This window comes from Pinus tabuliformis, chromosome X (genome assembly GCF_031772625.1).
Source record: "Pinus tabuliformis cultivar Carrire ecotype Pingquan chromosome X, CPIR1, whole genome shotgun sequence".
Classification (NCBI taxonomy): Eukaryota; Viridiplantae; Streptophyta; class Pinopsida; order Pinales; family Pinaceae; genus Pinus; species Pinus tabuliformis.
In genome coordinates, this window is record NC_142308.1 from 1,372,751,061 (window position 1) to 1,372,767,832 (window position 16,772).

Sequence of the window (16,772 nt, forward strand, 5' to 3'; positions counted from 1 at the left end):
CCTTACTAATGCACCTTCAACATTTCAAGGTTTGATGAATTCCATTTTCAAACCATTCCTTAGAAAATTTATGTTAGTATTTTTTGATGATATACTAATCTACAGCAAGTGTTGGAAGGATCATGTTCAACATGTTGACAAGGTGCTACAACTATTAGAGGAGAAACAATTATATGCAAAAAGATCCAAATGTTTCTTTGGAGTACAAGAGGTGGAATATCTGGGTCATATTGTATCTCATGAAGGATTTAAGGTAGACCCTAGCAAAATTAAAGCCATTAAGGAATGGAAAATCCCCACATCCATAAAGCATCTGCAAGGATTTCTCGGGTTGACAGGGTATTATCGCAAGTTTGTTAAGAATTATCGGAGAATAGCAGAACCTCTAACAACATTATTGAAGAAAGATGCATTTTCATGGACTCCAGCAGCAACAAAGGCCTTAAAACATCTTAAAGAGGAAATGTGCCAAGCACCGGTCTTAGCTACACCAAACTTCACAAAAACATTTATTGTGGAATGTGATTCATTAGGAAATGGAATTGGTGTTGTGTTAATGCAAGATGAAAGACCGATTGCTTTTGAAATTCGTCAAATCAAGGGAAAGGTTTTACAAAAAGCTATTTATGAGAAGGAAATGTTGGCAATACTCCATGCACTTAAGAAATGGTGACCCTACCTAATGGGAAGACACTTGAAGGTAAAAATGGATCATGATAGCCTTAAATACATTTTAGAACAAAGATTATCCTCTGAAGAGCAACAAAAGTGGGTCACAAAGATGTTTGGTTATGACTTTGAAATCATCTACAAAAAAGGGATGCAAAATGTGGTGGCAGATGCACTCTCAAGAAAGGATGAGGATGTGGAAGCATTGTTGTGCGCCATTTCTATTGTCCAACCAGATTGGATAACCAAAGCAAGGGAGGAATGAAAGAATGACGAAGAAGTGTGGGAACTTATTCGAAAGTTACAACAAGATTCTAGTACGTCTGATACATTTAGCTGGCAAAATGATTTGTTATGGTACAAAGATTGCTTATACCTCTGTAAGAATTCCCAGCTAAAACAAAATGTTCTTATGGAATTGAACACTTCTCCCTTAGGAGGGCAATTAGGATTTTTAAAAACATACCATAGGGTTAAGAAGGAATTTTTTGGGATGGCCTTAAATCAGATATTCAAAAGTTTGTGGTGGAATATTTGGTTTGCCAACAAAATAAATTTGAAACATTTAAGACACTGGGTCTATTACAACCTTTATCCATTCCAAGCCAACGTTGGGAGGAGGTTTCAATGAATTTTATCATAGGTTTACCCAAGCCTAAGCTAAAGAGTGTCATCATGATGGTAGTTGATAGACTTACCAAGTATGCACACTTTTGTGCATTATCACATCCATTTAAAGCTAGTACAATTTCTTCTGCATTTATGGAAATAGTTCAAAAGCTACATGGAAATCAAAAGATTATTGTAAGTGGCAGAGATCCCATTTTCACTGGAAATTTTTGGATAGAATTATTTTCTTGTCTTGGTACTCAGTTAGCTCATAGCTCATCTTATCATCCTCAATCTGATGTGCAAACTGAGATAGTAAAAAAATGTTTGGAAGGATATCTTCGTTGCTTTGTATCTGATAAACAGACACAATGGGTCAAATGGTTGCCTCTGGCTAAATGGTGGTATAACACTTCCTTCCATGCAGCAACAAAAATGAACCCATTTATGGCACTTTATGTATATCAGCCACCATCCATCACATCATATTTAACAGAAAATTCTAAGGTTCAAGTAGTGGAACATCACATCAAACATCAACAACAAGTCCTCCAACCCTTAAAGGATAACCTCGTGTTGGCACATAATAGAATGAAACAACAGGCATATCAACATTGCAGCGAAAGAAGTTTTGATGTAGGTGATTGGATATTCCTACAGCTACAACCATATAAGCAAATTTCCCTCAAGCAAGCTAAGAAGGATAATAAATTATCACCAAAGTATTATGGTCCATACAAGGTGTTACAAAAGATTGGTACTATGGCATACAAATTGGAGCTTCCTGCAACTTCTCGATTGCACCCAGTTTTCCATGTTTCATGTTTAAAGAAGGTTATAGGCGACAAGCTCCCAGTTCAAACAATATTGCCAGAACTTGATGAGGAAGGAAAAATTATATTGGAACCAGAAGCAGTCATAGAAACAAGAACGCGATAGCTATGAAATCGATCAATTTCAGAGTATCTTATCAAGTGGAAGAACTTATCCGATAAAGATTCCACATGGGAGGATGAGAATTTTATACAGAAGCATCCAGAACTACTCAAGCATTTAGGACAACACTTTTTTGAAGGAGAGGGGCATGTTGGGTCCCTAAAATACTTGTGATTACCCCATTACTATTGTAAGTGTACGCCTTATTAATATTATTGTGCCCCTATTGTCCCCATATTGTTACTATTGTGCCTCTATTGTCCCCATATTGTTACTATTGTGCCCCATAGAATCCCTCTATTGTTATTTTTGTGGCATTATATTATTATTGTTAGGTTAATTGGGTTATATTGTGACTCCTTCGACTCCTATATATAGAAAGGAGGTTTTTTCATTTGAATCATCCAAGAATTATTCATTTATGTAATGTAAAGGAGGTTGCCCCCTTGAAGAGGCTGAATTCTAAGGCGTTGACCTATCTTTTCTATCTTTTTCTTGAGCTGGATTCATAACAAACTCAACCTATCACTCATCAGTTTTCGAAAGTTATTTTTTCACTTCCTATTGCTCGTAATCTTCCTCATCATCCTAAGAAGAAGAAAGAAAACTCGAACTATTGTATTGACTACATCGATGGAATATTTGGTTTTCACCACTCTTGAGGAGTTAGCAAAGTCTTCAGAAGACACTGTTTAGTAAGAGATTCTTCCAACATTCATGGTGAGTATGAGGAAGATATTCTTCTTTTTGATGAAGAAAAACTAGGAGTTGACTTTGAGTTTAACAATGGTTTATGAAAACATGGATTGGATGGCCTAAGGGCTACTTTCTCCTCTAGATAACCTTTGTAAAATTCTGAAACATACAGAAAAACTGTTATCAATGCTTGACCTTGAAAAAAGGACTAAGGTGAAAGATCATATCGATCATTTTTACATTCATATATGGATGTTAGTAGTATGATATGATAACCTAGCCTGTAGGATTTTTCCTTTTGACAAGAATCCTAACATGTTATTTAAAGAGATCGAAAATAGTATGCTAGGGAAACATGAGAAATTTAAGTATTTCAATGTAAGGTTTACTTGAATACTGATTATGCTTCCCCTAGATATGTAGCCTCATGATTCAATCACTATTGATTACTATACAACTTCCTTTCCCACAAACATTTCTTCTTTTGTTAAATGAGATAAAAAGGGGACACTAGCTCTAAACCTTACAAAATAAATCGTTGTGGAGAAAGAATTGTGTACCATTAGGGTTATTACAGATGATGATGAAACTAAAGACTGTAAGGAGACTAGAAAGAAGTCTTAAAATTCTTCAAGTAAGGCTAAATAAAGTATTTTATGGAGATTTATAGTGTGTCCAGGTCTTTGAAAGAACTCACCAACAAAGTTTCAAAATTAATGATAAGGTCAAGCGAGACTTATAGCAGTAGTAAGCCTCCCAAGTATTCCATTTTATAAGGAACAACAATAACAACCATAATTCGGCTAAACCTACCGAGAGTTTGAATGGTGTGTTGAACATTGAATGTATAGACATGGATAACTATTATTCCTTTCAGTAGGAGTGGAATTTAGAGATACGATGCCCATAGTGGAACCAGAACATGAATTCTCTAGCCACACACATCATTGATACCTTAATAGAAGATGAGAATTTTGCGCTGATAGAAGAAAAAAATGGACCTATAGCATCTTATGAAACTATAGGCATTATACATGTAGTTATGTATTTTTATTGTATTCTCAATGCTGGAAAGAAGAGTGTTGAAGAAGCACTGTAGAGTGAAGCCCCTCATCAGAAATAGAATGGTTGATAAAATTTGAGGATCCATGGGCCCATTTCTAAATAGGAGGCGACGAGACAAAAATTAAAGGAGCATTGATTAAGAAGGATCTCACCACCAATAAATCCTGATTAGAATACACAAAGTAAGTTTGTAAATGCTATTGCTTCTAAGAACACTTCCACAAGAAACAAAAAGTAAGTCCACCACTCTTGAAGTGTCAAAGAAAGCTACTCCTCTATACATGGTTGGCACTATGGAAACTTGCATACATATACTAGGTTTTTGAAGTATGGTTAGTTGTTGATATTGGAGTAGTTTTGTTGTAATTATTGTTGTATGTTGATGATGTCTCTAATGTGATTATCTATATCTGAAATTGTTGAATGGGTAAAATGGTATATTGATTAATAATGATACTACTAATGATGATCTATGTTTGTTTCAATAATATGTGTTCATCTATGATTAATGGAATAATATAAGTATGGTTCAATGATCGATGATTCAGTGTTCAATATTTTGATATCTGTACACATGTTTTGCTGAGGAAACATGTACATACACAAGTGTTATTCAGAGAAGTAGCATATACATTTTGAAATATATTTTACCACGGTTTGCATTGATAGCAATTGATTTATGTGATGAACATAGTATGACTTGCTATATTTATGAATGCTTGTGCATTGGTAGGATTTGGTTATGATTGGTCTAAGTTGGTTGCAATAGATGGTTGATATTCAGTGATTGGTTTGATGATGTTATAGTGTTGGTTTAGTATTTGGTTTTAGAATTATTACATGGTTTGGGCTTAATTATGGAAGTGGGTCTTGTTTGATAATATGATGAAAAGTGGGCTACAAGTTTGATTTTTCATGTCAGGTGGATCAGGCATGAAATATTATGAAACATGATCCATAAGAGGATCTAAGGGTTGGAGCCTTCAGTGAGGGAGTTGATGATTCCTTTCAGTAGTAGCTGGTGAATTTTTGTAGTTTTGGTAGTAGCCATCAAACAAGATCAGGGGGTTGGATGTCCCTTCTAGTGCGTGATGGAGAATGAGAGAAGGTTTTAGCCTTTTGTAGGTGGGTGACTACGTAATGGTATGAGTCTATGCCAATACAAGATTGTAAGAAGCTTTTATTTATAATAAAAAGAAGATAGAGATAATACAAACGTTGGTTTTCTCCCACATTAGGTTTCCACCTAAAATATTGGTGTTCATGTGTGTTTATTATGTGTTGATGATCTATTTATTTCTTACTTTTCATCGTTACTATTTATGAATAATGAATTTATGATGCATTGATTAAAGATGAACAAATGATGAAATATATGAAAAGTTAGTTAATTGGATATATGTTGTTTTCCTTTACTAAAGTTGCATAATATCTTGGTTTCATAAATAAGAGCAGAGTATGGAAATCAAAATATGAAATGAAAAGGTTAGATTTAGTTTAAATTAATGATTCACCCCTGCTCACTCAGTATTTTTCTCAACAACTTTAGCATTTCCTACCAAAAGTGAAATGATTTATTATAACATAGTTCAAGATATGAAGAGAGCTTGCACCAAAATTTCCATCTTTGAGCTTACAAAGATAGTAGGCTAGTGTGAACTACTCTTCTAAGCTTTTTCATAACCTTCACCAGGTGAGAAAGGCTCTACATCTGAAAAGGTGTTCGGTAAGTCTTCTAGTACTCTTGATTCTCTGGTTAACACTATAAGGTTAGATACTCATAATCTCTACCTCCCATTTTTATTAACTTCCAAAATATTTAATTAAAATGTACATAATTGTTTATTTGATTCAGGTGCACTTGCGAATGTAATTCAATTGTTTGTTCCTAAGAAAATTAATGCCAAATGGGATAGAATTGATGAAAAAATCATTTCGCTAGACTTATTCCTTATCCAAGTTATTGGTGAACTGAATAATTTTATTATATAATTATCATTTGATCGATGAGTACACAAATGTATAACCATTGTAATTATGGACATTCTAGAAGCCTATGGTGTACTCTGAGTAGAGACTGGTATAGTAAATTACAAGGGTATTTTGTTACAAATTGGTCACATTTATGGCTTCCATATAAGCAAAGAAACAACCAGATTCGAGTGGAAAATGAACCATACATGAAATATATTGTCACACAAGTTGAGGGCCCTAGTGAATCTATTTCCCTTGCTAATTTGATCTTTGGAAATAAAAATTAGAAGCCAATCATGAGCGTTATACATAGGTGGAGCTTCTTCCTTGCACTCTAACTTGTGTTAATGAATATTGTAATATATATGTACATGATACTAATAATAGTATAAGAATTATTTTAGTAGCTAATAGTATTTGGACTCTATACTTTGATGGTTCAAGGATGTAGTATGGCTCTAGAGTTGGTTGCATACTCATAAACCCATGAAATAAGAAGCACATTCTATCATGTTGTTTGGAATTCGAGTGTACGAATAATGTTGTTGAATGTGAAGCAGTCCTGCTTGGACTAAAGAAAGCCATCAATATGAAGGTAGAGTTCCTCAAGGTAATTTGTGACTCAGAAGTGGTCACTACTTAGGTACAAGACACTATCCATTGTGTTTCACAAAATATTAAGAACTACAAGAATGATATATGGTGATTAATTAATTATTTTAAAGATTTTAATATCATTTATATTCCTAGGCTTAGAAATCTTGCAACAGATAAATTAGCTAATATATATTAATTTTCATGTTTTCAATGACGACCAATAGATACTACATTTTATGGCTAATGTAGATGTATTTAAGCATGTTTCCATAGACGAGGATGAGAATGAAAAGGTATTTCAGGAGGCATATAACGTGATGAAAGGAAATTATATTCCTAAAGGTGTAGTGTCCCTTGAAAATTTATATGACTTGCATAACTAGTTTAGAGGACCAATCAATACTAAGAATCAGAGCTCGAAGTTGTTGTCTAAACAAGTCAAATTGGGAACTCAAGAAGATCTGAAATATGTAAACCTTAGTACATGTTCTCCACAAGAATGATAAGAATTCATTTTCCTATTCAAATAGTATCGTGATGTGCTTGCATGGACATACAACAATTTTAAGGCATATGATACTCGTATTATCTTGTCTGTCATTCCCATAAAAGAAGGGGTGAAAATGTTTCAGTAGAAACAAGGGAAATTTCATCCAACACTGGAACCCATCATTCAAACAACCTGAGGAAGTTGCTGGTTTCTCGAACCATTTTCAAGATTAGAAATTCTACTTGGGTTTTGAATTTTCTTCCAGTCAGAAAATATTTTGATGAGATAACATTATTTATAGAATTTTTCAACCTCAACAGGGAATTAAATAAGGATAATTACTTGGTGCCATCCATAGAATTTATCTTCAAAACAATATTTGGGTCTGATATCTTCTCGCTACTAGATGGTTTTTCTAGCTATAATCAAGTGTTAGTGGTAGAACTAGATCGTCTCAAGACTACCTTCACAAGCAAATGGGGAACATTTTCTTTGAAGTGTATGCCATTCACACTTATCAATGTTGGTGCTACATTTCAAGGAGTGATGGACATCGCTTTATGTGGCATAATTTACAAAAGTGTAGTTGTTTATTTGGATGATGTAACTATGTTTTCCAAAAGAATATTAGATTGTGTCTATCATCTTAAGAAAATATTTGAGTGATGTCGTAAATATAGGATTTGTCTCGATCCTAAGAAAATAATATTTGGTGTGTGAGAAGTAATTCAGTGAGGACACATGATTTCAAAAAATGGAACCAAACTTGACCTCGGAAGGGTTAAATCTATAACTTAGCTCCCATTCTCCATGAACAAGAAAACTATGGAATCTTTCTCGTTTTCTGATTATGCTAAGATAGTTAAACCTTTACATGATATGATTTGTGGAGATGTGACTTATAAATGGGAAAAAATAGAAAATCATGCTTTGACCCAAAATAAACAAGCTACTGTTGATGCACCTGTATTATTCAATACTAATTAGGGAAAATATTTATTACTTTACACTTTTGCTTGAGATTAATCTATTGTGGCAGACTGACTCACAGGGTTTCTAAAGGAAATTAATGACCTATTTCTTTCATGAGTGCGAGCTTAAAGGGGTCACGGTTGAGTTATCATATCAATAATAAACAAGCTTGTGGTGTGTATAAGGCAATAAATATTTTAGGCGGTATCTCCTTAAAGATCACAAGATCATTTTTGTGCCTCATCGAGCAATTAGAACACTCTTTGTGCAATGAGAGCTAGGTTAGAAGAGGGAAAATTGGATGAATTATTCACAAGAATATGATATGGAGTTTAAACCAATTCATACCATTAAGGGTCATGGCCTTTGTCAACTTGTAGCAGAAGCAAGAGATGTTCTTGTAGTGTCCCCTCTTGGTGAGATAGCTTTGATGACACTTAGAGAGGGTGATTTAGATATAATGATATAATATTATGCACGAGAAACTTATGTACATGATTATATGATATAGACCTCGTTTGGTTCACCTAGTTGTTGTGTGCTTAAGATAATATCTATGGTTGTGTGTATAAGAATTGATTTTGGTTAAGAACATATTATCAATGTTTTCTCTTTTGGTATCTTAGTTTGGCAATATGTATATGACATGGATGTTGATTCAGGATTGAGACACATATATCCATGGATGATAATGGTTATGTGGAACATATGCTAAATTATGATTGATGGATGATACATGATTTATATGATTATATATGTTTAATCTTGTAATGAGCAAGATGTGGAAGGTACATAGTTATTTGCAAACAAGGATGCTCAAATTATAAATGATTGTGGAAGTCATGATACATGACTTTTATGATTTTCTATGCTTAATCTTGTATTGAGAAGGATGTGATATGGAACGTCGTTATTTTCAAACAAGGATGTTCAAATTTGAAATTTCCGTAGAAGTCATTTCTATAGAACCAAAATGGTTGCGGAAGTCATGCACAATCTTTAGTAAAATGTGAATAAGTTAATTATCAGATTCATTGATTCCTTTGATCTATGAGATTGTGATGTGTGCAGGTATTCAAACAAGGCATTACCAATGAACCATCATATCGGTATGAGCTCACAATTAGTAACTTAAGGTGAAGTGTGGAGTTTCAAAGCAAAGTAGATGAGAAGCCATGGAAATTAGGGCATGGAGTCCTAAATCCATGAAATATAAATATGTGGAGTCTTGTATCTATAATAAAATGTTTAGGGTGATGAGTCCTAAATATTTAAAAAGATCAACATGTGGAATCTTGGATCTTTAGAGTAGATAAGGGTGTAGAGTCCTCAATCTACTAAGGCACAAAGATGCATACAATAGGGGTAAGGAATCCCTATTATTTAGAAGAAAAATACCACTCATGGGAGGTTGAAGGATGAATTTCCTCAGTAAAATCTCCTTTCTAACAATCCTAGAGTGAATTTCTAAAAATAGAAAGTCATGTCTAGCATCTCAAGCATGAATTTCCAGAAATAGTAAATCACCTTACATAAATTGGCAATCAAGTATAGTTGAAGGAAAATCACACAACTTATCATTAATCAATCCTAATTGTTCAATCTCGAATTAATCCTCAATATTATTAATATTATTACTATGCTTTATGAGACTATGATGTTATTACTAAAAGAGAATTACAAGTCACCTTCATCTCCTTAATCACTTCACACCTTCTCCTTGATGACTCTCATGGATCTATGTAAATATCTCTCTTTTAATAATACATTACACTCTATTTTATGTACTCATCAAGTAATGGCATACTCCTCTTAAACTCATTAAAAGAATGTCATAAAAGGTTCCTCTTATTCTCTCTTTAATGCTTAAGTTACACTAACCTTAACTAATGCATGCATACCTCTCCTTAATGGCATGAGTTACAATCCTCTAAATGGAATACAATGCATGCATATTGCTCCTCCTTTATGACTAGAATTTTCCGCTCCTCCTATATATGTGTCTCATGTATTCTCACTTAGGGGGAGGGAGGTGCATTGTGATACCAAGAGTTGGAGAGATTTGAAAAATATTATGAGAGTGAGATACTTAGAGAGTAGCCAATTTCTTTCGAAATGATTTCGGAATTCCTAATCTAAATTAATATGTAGCTCTACCTAGTGGAGCTAACCATGATTGGTGTTGGGAGGAAGTGAAACTTATCTTCTTTATATTTCCTTAGATATCTCTTTATTGCTATATTTTGGTATTGTTTATCCATTGCAGGTTGCCATGAGTTGACTAAAATACCATATTATCATAAATTTGAGTTTCGTTTTCTGCATGTATAGTTCTAGATGAAGTTTGGGCAATAAGTGTTTGACAAAGTGATAAATGAGATAGTAGGAATGTTTTTGTTGTTGTTGTTTTAATAAATAGCATCTCTGGAACGTTCTATTACTTTTCCGCTCAACATCAGGGGATATGCATGCCATTTGTCGATTTAACCCCCTCTTGGATTCCAAAAATGTACTTTGTGGAACCCATATCGAAAATTGGGTGATTTTACAGATAGTGTTGTCAATTATATGCATTTGTTTTCGAGTTTTTGAAGAAAAACTAAGATTGTTTAGTCCCTGTTTTAAGATGCCAACATTTGAAGTTTCAATTTCGGAATTTTCTGAGTTGAAGAAGAATCTCAAATTCATTGTTGCCAAGTGTTTGGAAAAATTCCTTAATGATTGTAGACTACATGCTTACAAAGTGTTTGTCAAAATGCCTCAATGGATGTAGATTGAATGTTTGCAAAGTGTTTGTCAAAAGACATGAATGGTTGTAGTTTTTTTGCTTGTAAATTGTTCAAGTAAAATTCCTACTTACCGTCATGCAAAGCATTTTTCAAAAGATATGAATGGTTGTAAATTTTGTGCATATAAATTGTTAGAGTAAAAGTCCTACTTACTGTCATGCAAAGTGTTTGTCAAAAGAAATGAATGGCTATAGTTTTTGTGCTTATAAATTGTTAGAGTAAAAGTCGTACTTACCATAGCTTTTATTTACTACAAATTTATGAATAGGCTATTCGATGGATGTAGCTTCTTATGTCTGCAAGATTTTGGTATGAACGTGAAAATGAATTTAATAATTTTCTGAAGTATGACTAGAGAATAGGATTGTTGTTACTTTTATTATCTAAATATTTCATAAAAATATGGGTGTTGTTGGAAACAATTTTATAGCGAATTTCTGTAGGATTTTGTACAAGTGTGCATAATAAGTTTTTCCTGAGCTACATGTGTTCATTGATGCATTCTTGTGCTTTAGTGACTGTAGAAAACAACTACTTATGCCCAATTTATGCAGTTTCATTGTTTTACATGACACTTCTTGAGGAATAACATGTTTTTGAATTAGTAACAATAGTTGATTTTGTTTCAACATTCATTATATAATTATCATGATTGCAGCATTTCCTTAACAATTGGGATTGGGAATTTTAATTGATGAATTTGGAAATGTTGTTGGGTGAATACATTTTGTGATTTTATTTCATAAACATATCATATTTATTAGATTTACTAATGAAGAGAGACATATTCTTCCCTCAGTTACCTTGTTATAAGTAGGTTAATACTCATACACTTATATGTGATTTTTTTAAAAGAAATATAATATTTTTTTGGTTATGATATCAAGAGTCAATAAATGAAACTTATTTAGCATAATCTAGGAAATCAAATAGGATGATCTAGCTTAATGTTCACACATGGAATTATGGTAGAATACTTTTCCACTCTTACTTAGAGCTCATGTATAAGTATGAAAGAAGCACATGTTATGATCTTTTAAACTTGAGAGGAAATATGTTTTGTAATTGATCTTAAGGGAAATTTATCCATGACTTCTTATGTTACTTACAATGAAATAGTTGAAGGAACATGATTACATGATAGCTAAGTTATTCATATTATGAGTAAAACAAAAAAAAAAAAACAAATTGAGTAATAGTATTCAATGTGACATTTACTTCTCTATACTATTAATGGTTGTTAAGGTGGGACTTTACATATGGTATCAGAGCCAAGTTAAAACACTAGGCCTAATGGGGCAACATGCTTGCTTGTAGGTTGATGCATGAATGGTTGTTTTGGATGCAAGTTGAATTATTGTGTATGTTGACCTGGAAGCATATTGGTTGCATAAAGGATATTATTATTACTATGTCATTTAGAAACTCATGAAATAAAAAGAATGGCTTCTTATATTTCTTTATATTTTTTTTTAAGACAAATTATAGGAAATATGATAAAGGAGTTAAAAACATGTAGGGAAAGGATGTGCTTGATAAGTTTGGGTTAAACCCAAGCATGTGAATAGTTTTATTTTCAATGGGTGAGTGAGATATGTTGATTGGATGCATGGTTACATATATGTTTAATGCATAATCATCAATGTGATATGGGCCTACTAGCCATCTCTACTAGTTGAAATTGTATCTACCAAGAAAAAAATTAGCCTAATCTAAACTATAGCATGATGGCATTCGTGTGTATTCTTTGGGAATGTGTGTGAAGTGTAAGGTCAATATTCAAGTAGCATGATGATTGAGTTCATCATGTTAATTTTGACTCTTTTCTTACCTACACTAATGGAAACTTAACATAATCTAACTTGAAGGATGTCACTTTTAACTGTGAATGAAGATTCAAGAGTAATGTATCTGCATTAATTTGATGTGTTAAAATATGATTTGGGAATACATTCTTAATGAGTAATAATGGAATTCCTATGATTTAATTACATGACTTTGTGTAGTTTGGGTTGACTTTATGGATCAAATAACTTGAAATTACTCAAATACTCGGTTGAGGTATGGCCTTCCTAATAAACAAGAGGCTTAAATGACTGGTGCATGAGGGGTTATGGAAGCCATTTGAAGGAACACTTTAAGGTTATGCTTTCCCTAAGTTATGTATGGGTGTGGAATCCATACTAGCATATATATATCTATATATATATATATATATATATATATATAATATATATATATATATATATATAGATATATATATATATATATATATATGAGCTGATGTATGGGTGTGGAATCCATATTAGCATATATCTATGAGCTAAGTAATTCTTCTAGTTAGAATGAAAAAAAATATCTTGATGAAATATCAGACATGATTATGTAGGTTTGATTATGTGTAACAAAAATTTAAATGGATAGAGTTTCCTAACATGAATTTGCCTAAGATTTAAATCCATTATTTTATTTTTATTATAAATGAAGATACTAAGATTGGTATACTAAAGACCATTAGGTGGTTTAGAATTCTTTGAATAATTGGTTTTGATATATGTAGTCAAGTGTGAACTAGGCATCTATCCTCTAGTATTTTAATTATTTTGTATCTGTTGGATTTAGGTAGACCTACAATGATTTTCAAATGATTGAAATGTAGAAAAATATTATTGTGATAAGTTGATGAAATATCCTTTCTCCTGGCTCAAGACAAATTAGGTATAGGAAAGCCATAATAGTCTCTTTAATTATTTTGTTAGTTGAATATTGGTTGAATTCTATTTAACCAAATTAATTAGAGAAATTCTGAGGATTTAACTCATTAACTGCTCTAAAATATTGCTAGTTAGGTGATTGAGTTAAAATTCATATTGTTTATGAACTTGATGAAATTCCTTCTTGGAATTTGATTAACTTGTAAATTGTTAAGAGAATAACATGTTTAAAAGATAAACACTTTATGTGGTGAGAACTTTGTTTATTTGAACTTAAAGAAAAATGTATGTGATTAATGAAAATCTTAGTTGAGTTCTTGTCTTACAAGATGTGATATTTTTGGGGGGAGAAATTGAAGGAGAGTGAGATCACATTTTGATGAATTGGAATTCTTGAATGATTTAGAAGCCTAAGATGATTGTATTATATGTAGAATGGAAGAGATCAAAGGATTTATGACTTTTGTTCTTAGATGTATAGTTGTATGAGTAGTTAGTAATCGTGCAAAAGGTTATAATCTTTTGAGGGGTAATAAAAAATATATATATATCGTTAGGCTAGAAATGTCTTTATGATCATCTAAAGCTTATTTAAAATCAACAAGATTCTTCATAATTTGAGAAATGTATGGTTTTCATAACTTGTTTTTTTTTGTTTGTGTGTATGTATTAATAGTAAGGAATAAGACATGAAACCAAATTGATTGATTAATTATTGAATAGAAATTACAAGTGATTTTATAGTGGGAAAACAAGTTGACTTATAGTTATCAAGATAGATTCAATAATATATATATTGTATTTGTATAATTACAAAAGTTGTTCTTGATTACAAGCCACTTTCGAAAAGATATATTTAATTATTTTTGGAATGAATATCTTCTAACTGAATCATTCATAATTGGTTCTCAAGTAAGAGAAGTGAATAATAATGAAGATTATGGGAATTAAAGGAATGGTCTATAATATAAAAGTGGGTCAATGAGGACTCTATGGAACCTTAGCTTATAAGTTGAAAAACAAATAACAAAAATGGTGTCTTAAACCTAAAATTGTAATTTTTCTTAAAGATTAATCATTTAGTAAAACTATAGGTAGATCCTAAATATTTTGATTGCAAGAATGTCTTATGTAATGAAAAGGGGAAACTTGGATTGAGAAGACATAAATTAAGTGAGATGTAAGAGTGGGTTTTATATATGACATCATGTTTTGTTGCATAATTTCACTGGCAATTGTATGTGGATGATTTTATGCTTCTTGTATGCAAATTTGATTTTCAGATGGGATGGACCATTGTTGTTTTTTTTTTTACAACCAATGTGTGAGCTATTTATAGCTTGGCAATCTCAACGTACTGTAGAACAAAGAAGATGACACATGTAGGATTCATGTAGGCTATCAGAAAGAACATGTAGAATATCAAAATATTATAGATATCTTAGTTAATGTCATATCAATTACATAAAATAGTATTTTGATATGGTACTATAAATTTTATGGTTGGTTTTCATATAGAAAAATTAGGCATTTCATATAGAAACATGCCTACTATGGCATGGATATATTTTCTACTTGATTAAGAATGGTATGTTTCAGTTTTCATGGAGTTGCTTCCAATTTAGAAAACATTAAACTATGGTTTGGCATGAAGAAAAATATATCAAATGCATATACATAAGCTTAACACCTTAGTGATAGGAGAATTGAAAATAACTAAGTATCTTATGACTATAGGAAAAACTTTGGGCCAAGTTTAACCCAAGAGGGGAAGTATGTAGTGTCGCTTCTTGGTGAGATAGCTTTGATGGCACTTAGAGTGGGTGATTTTGATATAATGATAAAATATTATGCATCAGAAACTTATGTACATGCTTATATGCTATAGACATCATTTGGGTCACCTAATTGTTGTGTGCTTAGGATAATATCTACAGTTGTGTGTATAAGAATTGATTTTGGTTAAGAACATATTATCGATGTTTTCTCTTTTGGTATCTTAGTTTGGCAATATGTGTATGACATGGATGTTGATTCAGGACTGAGACACATAGATGCATGGATGATCATGGTTATGTGGAACATATGGTTAATTATAATTTATGGATGATACATGATTTATGTGATTATATATGCTTAATCTTATAATGAACAAGATGTGGCAGGTACACAGTTATTTGCAAACAAGGATGCTCAAATTATAAATGACTGTGGAAGTCATGATACATGATTTTTATGATTTTATATGCTTAATATTGTATTGATCAGGATGTGATATGGAACGTGGTTATCTTCAAACAAGGATGTTCAAATTTTAAATGTTTGCGGAAGTCATTTCTCTAGAACCAAAATGGTTGTGGAAGATGTTGTAGCATTCATTGTCACTTGAGGTTACTTCATAATATTTAAAAAGAAAAATAAATAAATAACACAATATCAAATATCATGCATGTAATTATTTAAAAAAAAATTAAAAGACAATGGGCCTGACCCATTGTCTAAAGGTCATGCAGGTTCAAGAGGCGCGATCAAGTGATAGCTTGATAAGTAGGTTGAGGTGTGCTACGGGGAAGCAATGAGCATGAAGATTAATTAAAGCTCAACCCCCGTAGTTGACCGCGATGTTAACATGGTTGAACGCAATGTGTGGTCTAAAATTACTGTGGGGCTTCAACCTACTCGAAGCTCCTGTACATTGTTTACCGCCACAAATGTGAGAAACCCACGAGAAGATCTAGGTTGTCCGATCAACAAGTCACAGATCCAACGGTAATCACACGGTTTATTGGAATAGGGTTTATTTCAGAAATTGGACATGATGATGTATGAAATACAGTTTAATTTGCTGAAGTCCAGGCCAATTGCAGCCATCCATTGAAAGAGACGGGATCTGACGTGTTATCACTCAGGTTGTTCCCTTTGACTCCCAAGGGAATACGGCCGAGGTAACCACTAACCAATCTTTGGGTCACAGGTTCTAGCCTACCTATGACCAGAGAGCGCTCTCTCTTTATGATTTAACTTTGTTTGTATAATATTTTAGGCTAGTTATGATGCTCAAGGTTTTGTTTTTGGAGTTTGCTGGATGATGACTTCAGTCAAGATATATATGTGCTTACCAGGGTGTTCTAGGCCATTGGGCATGGAGTCAGTGTGGCTTTATTTGTTTGATATGCTGTGTTGATCCAGTAGTGGTGCTGCAGAGCCAGATAAGTGTTTGAGAAACAATGCTTTGAAACTGTAATTAAGTGTGATGTAACC